The sequence below is a fragment of the Balaenoptera musculus genome, chromosome 1 (genome assembly GCF_009873245.2).
Source record: "Balaenoptera musculus isolate JJ_BM4_2016_0621 chromosome 1, mBalMus1.pri.v3, whole genome shotgun sequence".
Classification (NCBI taxonomy): Eukaryota; Metazoa; Chordata; class Mammalia; order Artiodactyla; family Balaenopteridae; genus Balaenoptera; species Balaenoptera musculus.
The window spans coordinates 52,903,407-52,922,009 of NC_045785.1; the positions used below are offsets into that span (position 1 = coordinate 52,903,407).

Here is an 18,603-nt window from a genome sequence, read left to right on the forward strand (position 1 = left end):
CAGAGCAGTTCCCCAGAGTTCCAAGACCATGTGTACATGTGTGTTCACAGCACATATTCACAGAGTTAGAGGGGTTCAGGAAGGGCAGTGATTTACACTGAAAGCTGATACAGTAAGTCTCCTACATACAAATGAGTTCCATTCTGAGAGCACATTCGTAAGTCCAATTTGTTCGTAAGTCCAACAAAGTTAGCCTAGGTACCCAACTAACACAATCAGCTTATATAGTACTGTACTGTAATAGGTTTATAATACTTTTCACACAAATAAAATGTAAAAAACAAACACAAAAAATAAACATTTTTAATCTTACAGTTCAGTACCTTGAAGAGTACAGTAGTATGGTACAACAGCTGGCATACAGGGGCTGGCATCGAGTAAATAGGCAAGAAGAATTACTGACTGGAGGAGGGAGAGGAGGTGGGAGATGGTAGAGCTGAAGGATCGTCAGCCATAGGAGATGGAGGGCAAGCTGCAATTTCACTCACGCCTGATGTTGATGGCACAGGTTCGGTCTGGTTCCTTGCTGGATTCAATTCTATCTAACCTCTTGAAAAAACATCCAGTGATGTCTGGGTAGTAAGTCTTTTTTTCTCGTCACAGATGACACAGTAGCACTGGATTGCATTCTGAACGGCTGCTGCAGCCTTCGTGTACCATTCTACATTCGGGTCCTGTGTCTCAAAAACTAACAGTGCATCCTCCAATAAAGAAAATCCCCTTGCCACTTCCTGCGTCATGAATCTCTTTGGTTCTTCAGTTACTTCTTCCTCTTGTGTCTCTTCATCCTTTCTCTGGGCCTCCAATTCCATCAGGTCTTCATTAGTAAACTCCTTGTGTTTCACAGCAAGGAATTCAAAGAAGTCGTCCTCTTACAGATCTAGTTTGAAATACAGATACTGTACTACTGTACTCTATACAGTACCTTTCAGTAAAGTACACAAAAGCACAACCACTTGTGGAGGATGCATACACGTGACAATGTACATAACACACGTGAACTAACTTACGTGATTGGACGTGCAAATGCATGTTCACATCTTTGAAAGCTGACAGCTTGAAGGTTCGTATGTAGGGGACTTACTGTATAGACTTCTAGTATCAAATTCATCTCCTAACTATGACATTTCACAAATTCTCCAGCAAATTTGGGCTGTGAATATGACTTTCCATTCATTTTGCTCCCCATTTTTTCCCTTCCCATTGAATTTTCTGTTAACCTTCTCCAGAAGGGTTTGAACTGTATGGAGCTATGAGATGGTTCACGTTTAAAATGTAGATGAACCTAAAGCATCTAGCTTTCCTGTATTTCTCTTGATATGGATCTGGTGAATTTTTCTTTGCTTCTCAACTCTTATTAAATGAATACTCCGCTCATCTTTCCAAAACTAAAAGCAAATTGGTTCACTGTTTTATCAGATTCTTATTGTCCCAAAACTAAGCATTTCTTTTTACAGTGGTGAAAGTATGATTACTTAACTTTCCCATGGTCCAGGACTAGGAAGTGGAAGGCTGGAATCCAAGCCGTAGGCCTACCAGGAAGTGATGATTATATTAGAGAGATCACCGACGTGAGATACTCATGATTCTAAAGTGTAGTTTAATCTAACTTAGGTGAGCTTTGGTAAGTTACTCATTTACAAAGTTCATCTGGTCAAGAAATACTTATTGAGTGGGTATTTTAGGTGGGCAGACACTGTTTTAAGTGTTGGGAACACAGCAGTGAACAAGATCGCTCATTAACTTATATTCTAGAGGGGGAGAAAGCTTATAAACAATAAGATAGTTTAAATATTGATAAGTACTGTAAATAACTAAATAAAACAAGGTAGTGTGAGAATAAGTCCCTTGGAGTCCCTCCTTGGAGGAGGCAACATTAAGTGGAATGGGTAAGGAAAGGCAAGTAAGGTAGGACCCAAATGACAAGAAGGAACAAAAGAGCTGACTTTTTAGTCATCATATCGATCAGATTTTTTTTCAGACTGTGATCCACAGTAAAATAACATATATTTTGTTTAACAACCGAATATAGATGTGCACGTACACACAGACACACACACTAACATGCATATATAATTGAAACAAAAGTTTCATGAAATATAACTTACCTTTATAACATATGAAGAATTTATTCTTTTTCTATACTATTGTTATTTTTTTGGCCGCACCACGTGGCTTGTCTGATCTTAGTTCCCTGACCAGGGATTGAACCTGGGCCCACGGCATTGAAAGCGCCGAGTCCTAACCACTGGACCACCAGGGAATTCCCTCTGTACTGTTTTATTTCACTTTTTAAAATGCTGTTTGCAACTCGTTTTTTTTCTTGATCGACTAATGAGTCGCAACCTGCAGTATGAAAACCACAAATTTGTGGTTTTCAAACTTCAGTGTACATCAGAAGCACCTGTTGAGCTTGTTCAAACACTAATTGCTGACCCCTACCCCCAATTTCTAATTTCTTACATCTGGGAGCACCCAGTAATTTGCATTTCTAGATGATGCTGATACTTCTGATTCAGGGCCGACATTCTGAAAACTGCTGATCTGGATGGTATTAAACTCATGGGAGCAGGTGAGGTAGAGAAGTGTGTATAGACAGCAGCAAGAAGGGAACCCAGCACATGCCTAGCATAAGAGCATCCTAGCGTAAGAACACTCTGAGGAGATTGTAGGATTAAGTAGTTTAAAAGAATGTGTTTCAAGAAAGGTTCTGTCACTGAACCTCAGTGGTCAACTGTGGAATGATTCTGAGAGGCTGGGGAGGTTGGAGACAGAATAGTAACTGTTGAACTTAGCAACATGGGGTTGCGGAGGAAGAACAGAAAGGATACTTGGTAAAATAACCAAGGGATTTATTGTTCAGGTTGTTGTGAGAATTCAGGGTTACAGCCAACACAGGAATGCCTCCTTTTATTGTGATTCGCTTGATTGCCCTTCACAAATGACTGTGTCTCTTACTAATTGGTTTGTGGCAACCCTGCATTGTCAGATGATAGTTAGCATTTTTTTAGCAATAAAGTGTTTTTTAATTAAAGTATGTACATTGCTTTTTAGACATAATGGTATTGCTTACTTCGTAGATTGCACTGTAGTGTAAACATAACTTTTATATGCATTGGGAAACCAAAAAATTGGTGTGACTCAATTTATTGCGGTGATCTGCAACCTAACACGCAACATCTCCCAGGTATACCCGTATAGAGAGGGTGTTACATAACAGGCATTTATATTATAGATCACTCATCTTGCATAGTTGAACATATGACATTCTAGTGCCTAATTTCCATAAGAAGTCTTACAACCATCTTAATAATGAAAATTTCTTGAACTTTAAGAATTATGAAACAGTTAAAAATTAAGAAACAATATCCACATAAATGCTGAGCTGTTGACCAAACTACTATTATCAGACCTGCAGGATTTGTCAAAGGGAGGTATCAGTGGTGCAGAACTTTTTACTTTATGGTATAGTCTTTAATACCTAAATTTAAAGCTCGATTGCCCTGTCAGAGGTTTAAGATCATTGAGTGCATGAAATGATCACTTAGTTCACTATCACATGGTGACTTTCTAATCTTTGTTTCTGGCCTTAAACTCACTCTGATATCCTGACCCAAATTTTCAATTGGCTGTTGGAAAGATGCCGTATCCTTATTTTCGTTCTTTCTGACAATGGATCAACAAATGTAGATGAATCTTCTTTCCCAATCTCCTCTCATATTTGTAGTTTCCTTTGTATTTTTTTAAAATTAATTAATTAATTATTTATGGCTGTGTTGGGTCTTCGTTTCTGTGCGAGGGCTTTCTCTAGTTGTGGCAAGCGGGGGCCACTCTTCATCACGGTGCGCAGGCCTCTCATTATCGCGGCCTCTCTTGTTGCGGAGCACAGGCTCCAGACGCGCAGGCTCAGTAATTGTGGCTCACGGGCCTAGCTGCTCTGCGGCATGTGGGATCCTCCCAGACCAGGGCTCGAACCTGTGTCCCCTGCATTGGCAGGCAGTTTCTCAACCACTGCGCCACCAGGGAAGCCCTCCTTTGTATTTTTATTACCACAATTTTAGTAACTATATGGTAGTAGCCACAGTTTATTGAATACCTACTATGTGCCATAAATTCTCCCCAGCTCTTTAAGTGCATTCTCAGAAGAGCCTTTGAAAGGAGATAATATCTCTTCTGCTGATTTCAGCTTCATGTCGCATTATTTGGAAAACCTTGCCTGACTCCTTCTTCTAATACTTATTCCTGTATTTTTCTTTCATCGTATTAACAAAATGTAATTATTTATATACTTATTAGATTAATCTGTCTCCCCCACCAAATCTCTAAGCTCCATGAGGCTAGTTACCCTCTGTTTTGGCCTGGCACATTATAGAAATTCAGTATTTGGGGCAAATTAATGAAAGAAGGTATGTGACTCACGTAGTTACATGGGGGTGCACTGAAAACCCAGGTGTGCTCCTGATGCCTCGGAGGTACCCTTTCTCCTGAACTGTACCATCGCAGTTTCAGAGCATTCTGTCCAGAACAGCTTGACATCTCTTTCTCAATATGCCACCCATTACTTTATCTAAAAGTTTTGATCCCCAGGGGGATTTGCCACAGTCTCCAGAAAGTCCTGCTTTGTTCACCTTCGATCCCAGAAGTTAAATGCTTTTATATCACTTGGGTGATTCTATCCTGTTGGCGTTCACTCTTTCAATTATGGTTTTAAACTGCAGGGAGCAGAAGGTTTGGAATGACTTTCTGTGACGTAAGAGAGTGAAGCAATGAGAGTCATACAATAGACATGTCTCTTGATGTCAATTAAGTCCTAGGAATTCAGAATATAATTGACTTGTTTGACACCTGGCTTTTAGTGCTGTAACAGAGATGTGAATAGAACTTCATGTGGATGGTCTCTTAAAGCCCTTTCTTTATCCTTTAATTTCAGAATAGCATACTCTCCTGAGGTATTTTGTTTTCCCACCTTTTTTTTTTTTTTTCCACCTCAATAAGGGTCTGGTTTAATTATGACAGTGATACATCTTCATGGCATTTTGCTCAGATTCCTCCCTCCCCCCAGTTATATGTCATAATGTAATATTTGGTATAAGGAATATATTTGGGTTATGAAGCATAATAAAATTAGCCCATGAACCACACCATGCAAGTAAAAATTAGATTACAGATACCTTGCATCTTTGTGTTTTACTTTAATTCTTATTGTTTTTATTTCAGTTGTTTTTAAGGATAGGATACTAGCTAAGACCTTCTGAAATGTGATTTATTAGCAAATCACTCAGAGTCACACTATGTGTAAGTTTAGAGCTTTTTAAAAAACAACAACTTTATTGAGATATAATCCACATTACCATACATCTACTTAAAGTGTCCAATTCAGTAGCTTTTAGAATATTTAGAGTTGTTTAACCATCACCACTGTCAACCACCCCCCAAACCCTGCTCATTGAACGTCACTCTTCTTTACCATATTTATTCAAAAATTCCTTACATTCATGTATAAAATACACACACACACATATTTTAATTTTTTAAAAAGACTTCATAAATAGTCTTCAAGTGTTCCCATGGAGTGGTCTGGGGAACCTGTCCCAAACCTCTCTTCCTCTTACAAAAAACGCCCCCAAAACTGCATTTAAATTTGGAAGAAGACAAAGATGCCTGCTAGTCCCACTGTCCTCAAGAATCTAGCAGTGCAGTAAGATCACCTCCTCTTCCCAGCTCAAAAAGCAAACAACAAACAAAAAACAAAACCAGAAAGAGAAAAAAAATATTATTCACAGATAATACAGTTGTCAATCTCAAAAATTCAAAACCTAAAATAATCTTTTAGCAAGAGTAAGTCAGGCTATATATTAATTGCACATATGAAAAAAATCTTCTGATCAGTATTATCTACTTAGAAAATATGATAGAAATTTCCTAATAGAAATAACAGAGAAACTTTTTTAAAACCCAGTAATAATACAATTAGAAATGCAAATCATGGCAATGACCCATAACTTTTGAGTCATTTACTGTTTGGCAATGTGATGAAAGCTATAAACCTACCCTCAAGAAATATGTATGCAGATACACAGAAATATTGTCACCCACAGCCCCTCCCTCCCCCAATTTTAAATAGGCATCATTCTGCCTATTTAGTGGAAGTCCTGAAGCCCGTTTAAGGTAATTCGAATCTAAATCCTAAGAGTATATAGGCATTTTTTTAAAATATGAGAATTTCATTGAACATTGATTTGGAGATGAAATGCTAGGCAATTTTGGAAAAGAAAAATATTGAGAGGAGGGGGACACATACTTCCCTAGTATATGAATATATTCTAAACTGGTGTTTTTCAAACTCAATCTGGAGCTTTTAGAAATGAGTGAGAGAGTTTTGACCTGTCTGAAACAGTTTTTCTCAACCTTGATTACTGACATTTTAACCTTTAATTCTTTGCTGTGGGGGACTGACCCTTGCCCTGTAGGATGTTTAACAGCATCCTTGATCTCTGCTCACTAGATGCTAGTAGCCTCTTCCTCCCACCCCAGTTGTGACAACCAAAAATGTCTTCACACATTGCCAAGTGTCCCCTGGTCTAAATGGATGGGATATTCTACTGTTATATATTAGTTGGGGTGCCAAGGGCACTGCATTGTATGGGATAATCTTGTACAATAAAGAATTATCCTGCTCAGAGTACCAGTAGCACTCCAGATTAGAAATATTCTTTAAAACTACAGTAATTAAATCAGTTTAGTATTTGCATTTGAAATGATCCTGAAATAGACCCAGGTGTCTTATAAAAAGTCTAAGATTTAAAAAAATATACTCTTGGTACAGGGAAAGGGTTTCCATATTATTAAAACAACACTGTAAAAGAAAATAGTAAGCTGGCTTATATAAAAATTAAAATATATACACCCATATTTTTGTATACATATATATTCAGAGGACAAAGACATGTACAACAATAGAAAAACAAGCAAATATCAGACATTGTGTAATAGATTTGAGCAACAAGTATAAAAAGTCTGTTCAGCTTCACTAACAATGAGAGATATGAAAATTAATAAAAAATCAGATTTTTTATCCCATCAAATTACTAAAGATTTTAAAAATTACTGTTGCTCATTGTTGGAGAGGTTGTAGAAAAAAGGAGTTCTTTTATACTGTTGGTAGGAATTTGAATTCATGTCATCTCTTTCTAGAGACTCAGCTGGTGGCACATACAAAAAATTTAAATGTGCATATTTGAATAATTCAACTTCCAGTGATATATCTTAAGGAATTTGTTGCCCATGTGAATATGTGTGTCTGTGTGTACATATACCTACAAAGAAGTTTACTGCTGCATTTTTCACTAGTAGCAATTAGATCAATACATGTTATATGAAATTAATACATACTATAGCCTTAAGTCAGTTAATCTCTAAGCATTTCTAGCCATTTGACCTGGAACAAGTTGCATATCTTTCCCTTAGTTTCCTCAGTTGTAAGATGGGGATGATAATAGTACTCCTTTCACTGGGTGCTTGTGAGAGACTGGAAGAAACGATGTATATAACATGCTTATATGGGAAGTGACACATACATAGGAGGTACTCCAGAATGTTAGCTGCTACCTTTTATTATTATCAATAGCAATACAACGTTCTTCAGTGTTTGCCAAATATTGCCATTACAGAATGAAATTCTGGCATAAGTATATATTAAAAATTTTATCCAGAAGTTTTTATAATTTTTTTTAATTTTAGAAATCAGTCTTTTGAAGTTTAACATTATTATGTAGGAACATTATTAACACTGTCTACTACTGACAGTTCCTTGATCACTGTCGACTATTGTGACATGTTATACTTTCACTTTCAATGGAGGTCATTAGAAGAGAAAGATATTTTGGAGTATTTCATTTTTCTTTGATACTTTTTGTCATCTTATTCTTTATTTTCCCTGGACCAAAGGTAGAATTATCATAGAAGGATTTATTTATGATTTTGTAATTTTTCCTTCCCATGGAATTTCAATGTTGTAGGGTTGGCATTTTACTTTCATTTCATTCCTCCCAGTGTGGGAAGAATACACAGGAGAAATTTTTGAGAAAAATTCATGGTCCAAAATGAATGAATATAACAAAACAGAAACAGACTCACAGATATAGAGAACAAACTAGTGGTTCCCAGTGGGGAGAGGAAAGATAACGGTAGGGGATTAAGAGGTACAAACTACTAGATATAAAATAAATAAGCTGTTACAAGGATATACTGCACAGCACAGGGAATATAGCCAGTATTTTTATTAACTTTAAGTAGAGTATAATCTATAAAAATATTGAATCACTGTATTGTACACCTGAAACTAATAGAATATTGTAAATCAACTATACTTCAATAAATTTTTTAAAAATTCATGGTCAGATAGAATTTAAAAACTAAAAATACAGCTTTTATTTATTTATTTATAAATTTATTTATTTTTGGCTGCATTGGGTCTTTCGTTGCTGTGTGCGGACTTTCTCTAGTTGCGGCGAGCGGGGGCTACTCTTCCTTGAGGTGCGCGAGCATCTCTTTGCAGAGGCTTTTCTTGTTGCGGAGCATGGGCTCTAGGCGTGCAGGCTTCAGTAGTTGTCACACACGGACACAGTAGTTGTGGCTCTTGAGCTCTAGAGTGCAGGCTCAGTAGTTGTGGTGCACAGGCTTAGTTGCTCCGCAGCATGTGAAATCTTCCTGGACGAGGGATCGAACCCGTGTCCCCTGCATTGGCAGGCGGATTCTTAACCACTGCGCCACCAGGTAAGTCCCTAAAAATACAGCTTTTAAAGATCACTTTGTTTAATATGAGTGCTAGTTTGCTGAACAATCTACAAAGTTTATGACGTGATTTAATTTCATGCTTTGTAGTATTTAAATATTTAAAAAATCAACAAAATCAACATTTGTTTGTTCACAAAGGTTATAATGTTCTTTGTAGAGGTAATTCTCGATATTCATATTACTGTCAATATATTTTTCTACTTAATCTTTTAAAAAAATTCAATAATTTTAATACAAAAATCAGCTTTTATCCTTATCTTTATTTGTGGTATTTTACTCTTGTAATAGTAAACAAACATTTATACTTTAGTAAGCTGATAAAATTTCAACATGTCAAGCACATAAAGAAAATTTTCACTCCAAGTTACATCAAGAATGCTAACCTAGCATTTCTATTCTAGTGAATAGAAATGTCAGCCTTGTTTGAATCACTGCCATTAATACACAGTTTTTTATTGTTAATCCATGTTGCCCCAGGATTATTGATCTTTCACTGGTTCAGAGGTGCCTGAATGATACCCAAGTGTCTCTCAGATCTTTGGCCTTCTGGAAGCAAAGCCAAATCGCAGATTTCAGTCAAATTCTAAGGCCAAAGCTGAACTTTATAGAATCCCTAGTATTTTTTCATCGAAAAAAGTCCAGAAGCATGCAGGTCAAACTGCTTCGAGAGGGGAGTTTTGAGAAGAAGCTTCTATTATTTATTTGATCCACTTGAATTTTGTATAACAAAATATGTTTATTTGGAAGAAAAAAAGCATTTTGTCTTACAGCTCAATAATAAGAAAACAAGCAACCCAATTTTTAAAAATGGGCAAAACTTGAAATGACATTTCACCAAAGAAGATATACAAATGGCTAATAAGCACTCGAAAAGGTGCTCAACATCATTAATTTATTAGGGAAATGCAAGTTAAGCCACTACACATCCACCAGAATGATTTCAGTTAAAAAAACAGACATACAGCTAGAATCCTCATACACTGCTGGTGGAAATGTAAATTGATACAGCCACTTTGGAAAATGGTTTGGCACTTTCTTAAAAGGTGGAACATAAGTTTACCATAGAACCCAGCAATTCTACTTCTAGGTATACACCTAAGAGAAATGAAAACCTATGTCCACGCAAAGACTCCTGCATGAATGCTCACAGCAGCATCATTCATAGTAGCCAAGAACTGGAAATAGCCAAATGTCCGTCAGCTGGTGAATGGATAAACAAAATGTTGTATATCCTTACAGTGGAATATACTCTTCAATAATAAAAAGGAGCAAAATACTGATACATGCTCATTATCCTAAGTAAAGGAAGCCTGATGCAGAAGACTACATACTATATGATTACATTTATATAAAGTAAACAAATTTTTAGGACAGAAAGCAGGCCAGTGGTTGCCTAGAGTTTGAGTTGTGTTTGGGCTTGAAGGAATTTTTTAGTAGGATGTTCTAAAACTGGATTGTGGTGATGATTGCACAGCTCTATAAGTTTACTAAAAATCATTGAATTGTGTGCTTGAGTGAATTTTATGTTATGTAAATTATACTAAATAAAGCTGTTAAAATTATTTCAAAGTTAAGCATCATCTTACACTAAAGGACCACATCTGTAAAGGATAGTTAAAACTTATTAATTATAAAAAGGTCTCTGTTAAAGGAAGAGGGCAATCAAATAGCAAATTACTATAAAGAAGGGAGCAGAGGTATCTTAATCAATGGGTTCCTTGATGGTGATGGCATTTAAGAACCATCAAGTTCAACTGGTCTAACTAATTTTACAGTCCAGAATCCTAAGACCCAGAGCAATTAATTTGCCCTGGGTCACAGAATTAGTTATTGTTGAGGTCAGTACTGGAATCTAGGTCTTATTTCTGGGCCACATTTAGGCTTTCCCTTCAGTGCCTTCCTATGTGCACCATGCTAATTTTTTAAATTATTTATTTATTTATTTATTTATTATTATTATTTTGGCTGCGTTGGGTCTTCATCGCTGTGCACGGGCTTTCTCTAGTTGCGGCGAGCAGGGGATACTCTTTGCTGTGGTGTGCGGGCTTCTCATTGCGATGGCTTTTCTTGTTGCAGAGCACAGGCTTTAGGCACGCGGGCTTCAGTAGTTGTGGCTCGTGGGTTCTAGAGCGCAGGCTCAGTAGTTGTGGCGCATGGGCTTAGTTGCTCTGCGGCATGTGGCATCTTCCTGGACCAAGGCTCGAACCCGTGTCCCCTGCATTGGTAGGCAGATTCTTAACCGCTACACCACCAGCGAAGTCCCCATGCTAATTTTTAACATGAAGTACACTCATGATTAATGAAGATTTGTTGAGCAACTAGTCATTCTTTCTGTTTTAAAAAGTTTTTTGTTTGTTTCCTTGTGGGCTCTGTAGTTGATCTCTACCTGGCCTATAGATGTCACTACAATCAACGGCAGTTATTACCAAGGATTTAAAGAATGTTAAGAGTACTCACCTCGTAAGCAAACAGCATTCATTAGTGGCTTCTAGTGGTCTTTCCACGTTCATTTTACTACTAAATATATGAATGTATTTGCTCTCTCCTTTTTTTTTTTTTGACACTGCAAAGTAGGGTGGGAAAGATTAAGACATAAAAGCTAAAATTTAATTTTTCAGTTTTCTATAAATTCTTTTTCTCATTTCCTATAGTTAATTATCCTTTTCTGGACCCTTCTCTTTATAATTAAGTAAAATAAGTGGAATTCTTATTCTAGCCCTATAATTGGAGACTGGTGAACATTGCTTTCTATTTCAGTTGATCTTTTATTCTGAAAACTTCTGAAGCTTCAGTCCTTGAAATAATTTGGATGCATTTATGGGAACTATAAGTAAAGAAATGTATTGTTTTAAGATCTCTTGAGAACCATTTAAATTATGTTCAGGTGTTCTTGACCTTATATTACCCATCCATTTATTTAATCAGTGATCAGATAGATGACTTCTTATTCCACATTTTACAAAGAAAGGTCAGAAGATACTGTAGTGATTGATAGAAAGGTAATCCTGAAGCAATTGCAGTTGGTTATATGATTATATTAAGGTCTGCTGGAGTTGGGGTGGGATAGGCGATGCAGTGTAGCATTTTAAGTGAAGTTGAAGAAACCTCAACCATTTCTCTAGTGATTTCTCTGAAGCTTCTGGGTTTTTTTCCCCCCATAATTTTTTTTTTTTTCCCTCAGAAAGCTAACTTGAAGACTTGACTGCTTAAATAGAATCTTTACTGCACGTTTAGAATGTTACTGAGACACAAATGAATCTCGCTAGGGGATATGTGTGTTCAATGTGGTTCACCAGTTTCTTTGTTATAAAAATGATTCAGTGCTGTGAGCAATAGGAGAAAGTTGATGACAGACTATTCCCTTCACTTCAGAAAGGCTAAATCGACTGCTGTTTCCTTTTAATCTGCATTAGAAAGATGCAACTAATGTGAAGAACTATTTCTCAGCAGGAAAACCGGGTCATTAAAATGATATTAATTGAAGCTGGCCACAGAATAAATGGTTGCGTTTATATTGCCTCCTGCTCTGGAATAGAGCGATCATCCTGATGCGAGCAGGGTAACCGAGTGCCACAGTCGGCAGCGTGAAGCATCCGAGGGTCAGATGTTGGAAACCCGGGATTTTGCTTCTCCGGCAGACTTTCCTAGGCAGCTCACCTACTTGACAGATGTGACTGTTAGCTTGAGGGGTAGCTGGAAATTAGCTTAATTGATTGCTTCTTGCGATAGAAATAGACTGACAACTTGCCCTGAAGGAGAATAAAATCTGAGGGGGAAAAGAAAATAGGCCCAAGGTCGACAGAAGAGAGAGCACAGAGTCTGTGGTGAGGATTTGAGCTGCTTCCAGCACTGAATGTTTATCAGGAATGCAGATACCCTGAAGGGAACACTGGTACAGCAATGGTCCAAGGGGGTTTCCCAGGTAAGAGATCTGTGCCTCTGTGATCTGGGGTTCTTTTGGAATGCAGTCTTCAGCCGTTTTAGTGATGATGCAGAATGTTGTTTTAAAGGTTTGAGCAATGGTAAGCTAAGGCATTTATCTTCAATCAGAGAGTGAGGGTACATATGCATGTGCAAAGCAATTGTATATTAGAAACAAACCTTTAAAAATTTCCTTTCATGTGTGTTGTAACTGGAATCGTCCCTATAATGTTTTTGAAAAGTGGAACAATTTATCAGACTGTCAGGAATATACTAGTAGTTTCAGTGCCAAAATTCTTAACACTGTGTTCATGCAGTATCCTCTCAGAATTGTAACTGAGAAGTAGATCTTGTGGACATTTATTATTGTTGTTGTTATTTGTGACTTCACCATAATCAAAGGTGATGCTTTACATTAGAACAAGGTTATTCTGATTAATTTTTAAAAAGCTGATCATTCAGCATTTTGTTGTAGATAAAAGCAAAATATCATTAAGAAATCCCAGTAGTCAAAAAAAGGCTGCTTTTTCTTAATTGTAGGCTAGCACCTTAAATAAGTATTATTTGCTAATTGTGATTGAGGTCCCATTCATCAAAACCTACAAATTCAAATTCATAGGGGTGGGGGCTTAGCACTTGGAAGTATTATCAGGAACTTCCTTGTTAGCATATGGTTCTTGGAATCATTGCTAGGTTGGTAATATAATTACATTCAGTAACATGCTCTCTTTAGTGTATGCTTTTGTCCTGACTTTTGAAAATTAATCTATTAACATCAGAGCTCCTTTTTTATCCAAGTAAGATATGGACTGTTTAGACATAATAGGGGTCTTCTTGTCTAAGCATTTATCGCCTAAGGGAGGCAGTTGTAAACTCAAAGCATTAGACATCCCATTGTAGCCTTTTTCTTTTCAGCAGTGCACACGCAAATTAGGTTATTTCTACTGCAACAGCAGGATACGTGCTGCATTCCTGATGTAAGCTAGCAAACCTTATTCCTGGCTATGCTGTCAAAATAACTGAGCCAGAACTTTTCTTTTGTCTAAAATATAATTTAGTATTGAAGTCCTGAGCTATCTAGTATCCAATTTTGTGATTTTGATTTAGAGGAAAGGTTATAGCTCTTAAATGGATGCGTCACAGATTCCTTGTAGTGACAACTGCCCATAGTGTGTTTCTTCCCATTCTATAGTTGGAATTGCTTTCAAGTGTCTAAATGTCATCTTTTTAATACTACTTCTCAAACTTGTATTGACAAGGCAGCTATAGGAATGATCCTGAATATCTGTGGACCCTCCCTACTTTTCATCAGAGTCCCTAGAGCAGTTTGTTCATTTTCCTTTTGTTTTAGGATGTTTCTTTATTTTTTTTTAATTTTTATTTTATATTGGAGTACAGTTGATTTACAATGTTGTGTTAATTTCAGGTATACAGCAAAGTGATTCAGTTATACATATACATATATCTGTTCCTTTTCAAATTTTTTTCCCATTTAGCTTATTATGGAATACTGAGTAGAGTTCCCTGTGCTATGCAGTAGGTCCTTGTTGATGATCTATTTTATATATAGTAGTGTGTATATGTTAATCCCAAACTCTGTTTCTCCAGATTGAAAATACATGAGTGCTTTAGTTTTCTCAGTGTAACCTGCTATCCCTGATAATTTCCTTAATTTCTATCTCATCATTGTGAAGTTGCCACTGTCCAGGCTTCATAAACCCCAGTAGAACCCTCAGGATTCCCCACAGTGGGTTTTCCAGAAATCGAATAGAGTACATCTAGTCAGTAGGAATTTCTGTGTCTTTTGCATTTTATTCAAAAAATATATGAACTCAATTTTTAAAGAATGTTATTCACTCTAAATATGTCTTATAAATAGACATATGTTTGTGTTATATGTGTTACTTTTCCAGTGTTCCTGCTCAGGATTAACTGTTCATGATTTTCATAATAAATATATTCAGCATTTATTAAAGGTTCCTATTTCTGTATATACTTTTAACTCCAAAGTATTTTAATGCTTTGTAATAGTCTTTATATTACTTTCGCTGCTCAGCGTTTAGTTAGTTTCAAAAGCATCTTTCTATTTCATGTCTCTTTTTGACATGTTCTACAAAAAGTTATACCTAGGATGATAAATAAAGGATGAGGCCTCAGTCTGGAGAGAATTTACTTTTTCTTTTGTACTTACTTGGAAACGTTATTTTAAATGGGTTTGTGCTGCTTTGATATCAGTGGTTTCATGTTGCTTCAAAATATTTCAAGTTTGCATATATGAATTTAGGTTATACACTCATCCTTTTAATTGATCCAGTGTTGAACAAAGAAAGTATTATAATTTGAATTAGAGAGAGAGTGTGTCAAAAATTAAGTAGTATTTAAAGTTATTTTCTTGAGAGACTGCCTCTGTTTTGGTGAATATAATGGGGAGGGAAGCTAAGAACTATTACTCTTAGGTTTCTATTGTATTCTCTTTAGATAGTTATGTGATACGTGTGTTTTTTTTAATGTCACATTTATCTCTTTTCCTTTACATTTACGATATGTCAAGACTGTTAAGATACTTACATAGTGTGAAGGATTCATTTTGTATATTCTGAACATATCCCAAGTCAGTTAGTCTTATTATTCCCATTTTATAGATAGTAAAACTCTTTTTAAAAGAAGGCTTGGGGGGCTTCCCTGGTGGCGCAGTGGTTGAGAATCTGCCTGCCAATGCAGGGGACACGGGTTCGAGCCCTGGTCTGGGAGGATCCCACATGCCACGGAGCAAATGGGCCCGTGAGCCACAATTACTGAGCCTGCGCGTCTGGAGCCTGTGCTCTGCAACAAGAGAGGCCGCGATAGTGAGAGGCCCGCGCACCGCGATGAAGAGTGGCCCCCGCTTGCCGCAACTAGAGAAAGTCCTCGCACAGAAACGAAGACCCAACACAGCCATAAATAAATAAATAAATAAATAAATAAATAAATAAATTTAAAAAAAAAAAAAAAAGAAGGCTTGGAGTGGTTTATCCATGGGTTGGTAGAAGTATGACATAACCTCAGTTACTACGATGATATAACATTAAAACATTTTGGAGCCCAATTCAGTCCTAAGCCTATGGGGAGAAACACGCTAATCTGATCTCTGCCCTCAAGAAGCTTATGATCTTCCTAAAAAAAGAAAATGTGGTTAGGTGCAGAAGCAGATGTATTGGAAGGCCCTCAGGAAGAGACTGAGCTTGAGAAGTGGGTAGGATTGGCAGGAGTGTGACAGCTCCAGACTTGGGAGTCCACTAAAAGGCGAAGAAATACGCCAAGCCAGGTGCACAGGAGGGAGAGGGCAAAGATGACCTGTACCAAGAGGGGATACACGCAGGAAAGCAGAATGGGTGAATCAAGATCAGATGTTAGAGGAATAAGAATGCTAAAACTTAAAACACAAGAATTTGCTATTTTCTGAAGTGTGAATTATAGTGATAGCTAACCCATGGAGACTACATTTCAGAATGGTGACATAAAATTTCATTTTATTTATTTACTTTTTTTTGCATACTGAAGTTCTAGGCACTGTTCTGAATGCTTTACATATATTATTTTCTTCAATCCATATACTTTTATGAGTTTCTTTTTCGAAGTCTCATTTTATTGATGAAGTGCAAATCCTGTACTTTTTTTAAAATTTATTTTTGTATATATATATTTTTTTATTTCTTGGCTGTGTTGGGTCTTCGTTTCTGTGCGAGGGCTTTCTCTAGTTGTGTCAAGCGGGGGCCACTCTTCATCGCGGTGCGCGGGCCTCTCACTATCGCGGCCTCTCTTGTTGCGGAGCACAGGCTCCAGACGCGCAGGCTCCGTAGTTGTGGCTCACGGGCCCAGTTGCTCCGCGGCATGTGGGATCTTCCCAGACCAGGGCTCGAACCCGTGTCCCCTGCATTGGCAGGCAGATTCTCAACCACTGCGCCACCAGGGAAGCCCCGCAAATCCTGTACTTTTAACAAGTTTTAATTTTACATATTTTCGAGGATCTTCTCAAGTAATCCATTGCATTGGCAAAGACAAATTGATTACTATCATTCTTTTCAGTAATTGGGCAAAAGACATGTAATTAGAATGCCCCCCCCCAAAAAAAAATGAAGTTCCGAATTCTTAAAAATGTTTATTGTATTCTTCAGCAAACCACATTTTAATGTTGAAAGTTCCAATTTAAAAGAAAAAGTCACAAACCAAATGAAGCTGAATTGGGGAAAAATACAGTAATGGAGACGTGCCATTAGTCTTCAGGGTATACCTCACCATGGCATCACACACAGCACGGCATGAATCAGGCTTCTCAGCGTAAACAAATTTCTTTTCCATTACTGAAAAATGTCTACATTTGGAGAAGAAATAGCAAGTCTCCTGATGCTGACAAGAAGGGAATGGGTAAGTATCTAAGGTTAATCAGATGTTTAGATGAAATTTTAAAAAATTATGAGTCGTTCAGTATTTTCATGTTCATCCTAGGCGAGGTGGGAATGTATTAGCATTTTGGTAAATGTTTCGAATTGCTTTTGGGTTTTGGTTCAGTGTTGCCTGTACCTGTTTCAGGTTTTCAATATTTGCTCTCTCAAGTCTTTCAAAAGCCAATACAGATATAAGAGCATGCTGGGAATGAGAGGGTAGCACTTTCTGGCTTCATGAAGCAAAATATCATGAGGTTTAAAAGGTTAAAAAAAATAAATTTTCATTTAATGGACAGTTTACGAGCTTCCCATCTAGGTGTTTCCTTGAATATATCTGTTGTTTCTTGGAAACATTTTGATTATACCTGCAGGGATAAAACATGTACATAGTGATAGTCTAATAACAAACAAAATTATATTGGTTGTGGCTGTTCATCCATGCCATGCGAAGTCTCTGACAATAGCTCTCTGCTTCTGTGCAAAATTAAGTTAAATGCTTTGGTTCCTCAAATGACAGACGTTGCATTTGATTGGTTGCCAAGGCACATTTATATAATACTTTGCAAGTTGTTTAGTCTCCTGTTTTGATTGTTCTTCAAGAAGACTTTTTTTTTGGCAGATAGATAATCTGTGTTTTCACAGATCGCAGAACCTACAAAAACTAGCTTCCAGCTCTTCAGTTCCTATGGAGTCTGTAACCTTCATAATATGTCTGTGCTCTTATTTCATTCAGTTTGTGCTTAAATAATATCACTTGCCCCATATGAATATGGCTCTTAATGCATTTACAGCGCTGTGTTGAGATTAGGTGTTTAGGTGTTAATCTCCTCCGTAGCCAAAGCTTAGGTCATTGTTGATGTTCAGTAAATGCTTTTTGAACTGATGTAGAAAAGCCATTTTTGCATGTAAACTAATGAATATGCATGAAAGAATGGCCAGATCTATTCAATTTGTAAAGTGGGCATTCTTCTGGAACCATGACTCACTAAAGAAAATGAAATAATACTACCATCTACATGTATTACTAGAAGGTTCTTTTTATGGGCTGTATAGTGATAGTATATAAGAAAAGGACATTTTCACCCAGTGGAACAATGGTTTTTCTTGAAAAATTTTTTTTCAATAATCATAAAGAAGTTCTTATGAGGATGGGCAGAAGAGTAATGAGCAGACCAGTTTATTTTCCTACTGTCAGTCTTTTTTTTCTTTTAATTGATCAATCCATCGTGTTTGCTTCTTCAGTGGTTTCTGAATAAATCAGTAACACGATTTATGCATTGTAATGTGTTCAGGGCAAGTAACAGAATAGTTTCTTGGTCAAGTAGGAGAAAGTAGCAACTTTTCCATTTTGTAACCAGCAAAGCTTTGGTGCAGGGTGAGCTAATTTAAAATTAATCATTTATTCCAGGATTCAGCAAACTATAGCCTTGCGCCAGATTTGGCCTGCTGCAGGTTTCTGTAA

The 18,603-nt window shown here is 37.0% G+C and overlaps 1 protein-coding gene and 1 non-coding gene across 15 annotated transcripts in view; one reads left to right on the top strand and one right to left on the bottom strand.

Moving 5' to 3' along the window:
• Positions 1-18,603, top strand: part of PATJ (PATJ crumbs cell polarity complex component) — a 349,371-nt gene that overhangs the window by 156,567 nt on the left and 174,201 nt on the right. The gene's annotated exons all lie outside the window — the stretch shown is intronic.
• Positions 2,191-2,263, bottom strand: TRNAE-UUC. Its single transcript has one exon. It is a non-coding gene; the product is annotated as a tRNA-Glu (tRNA).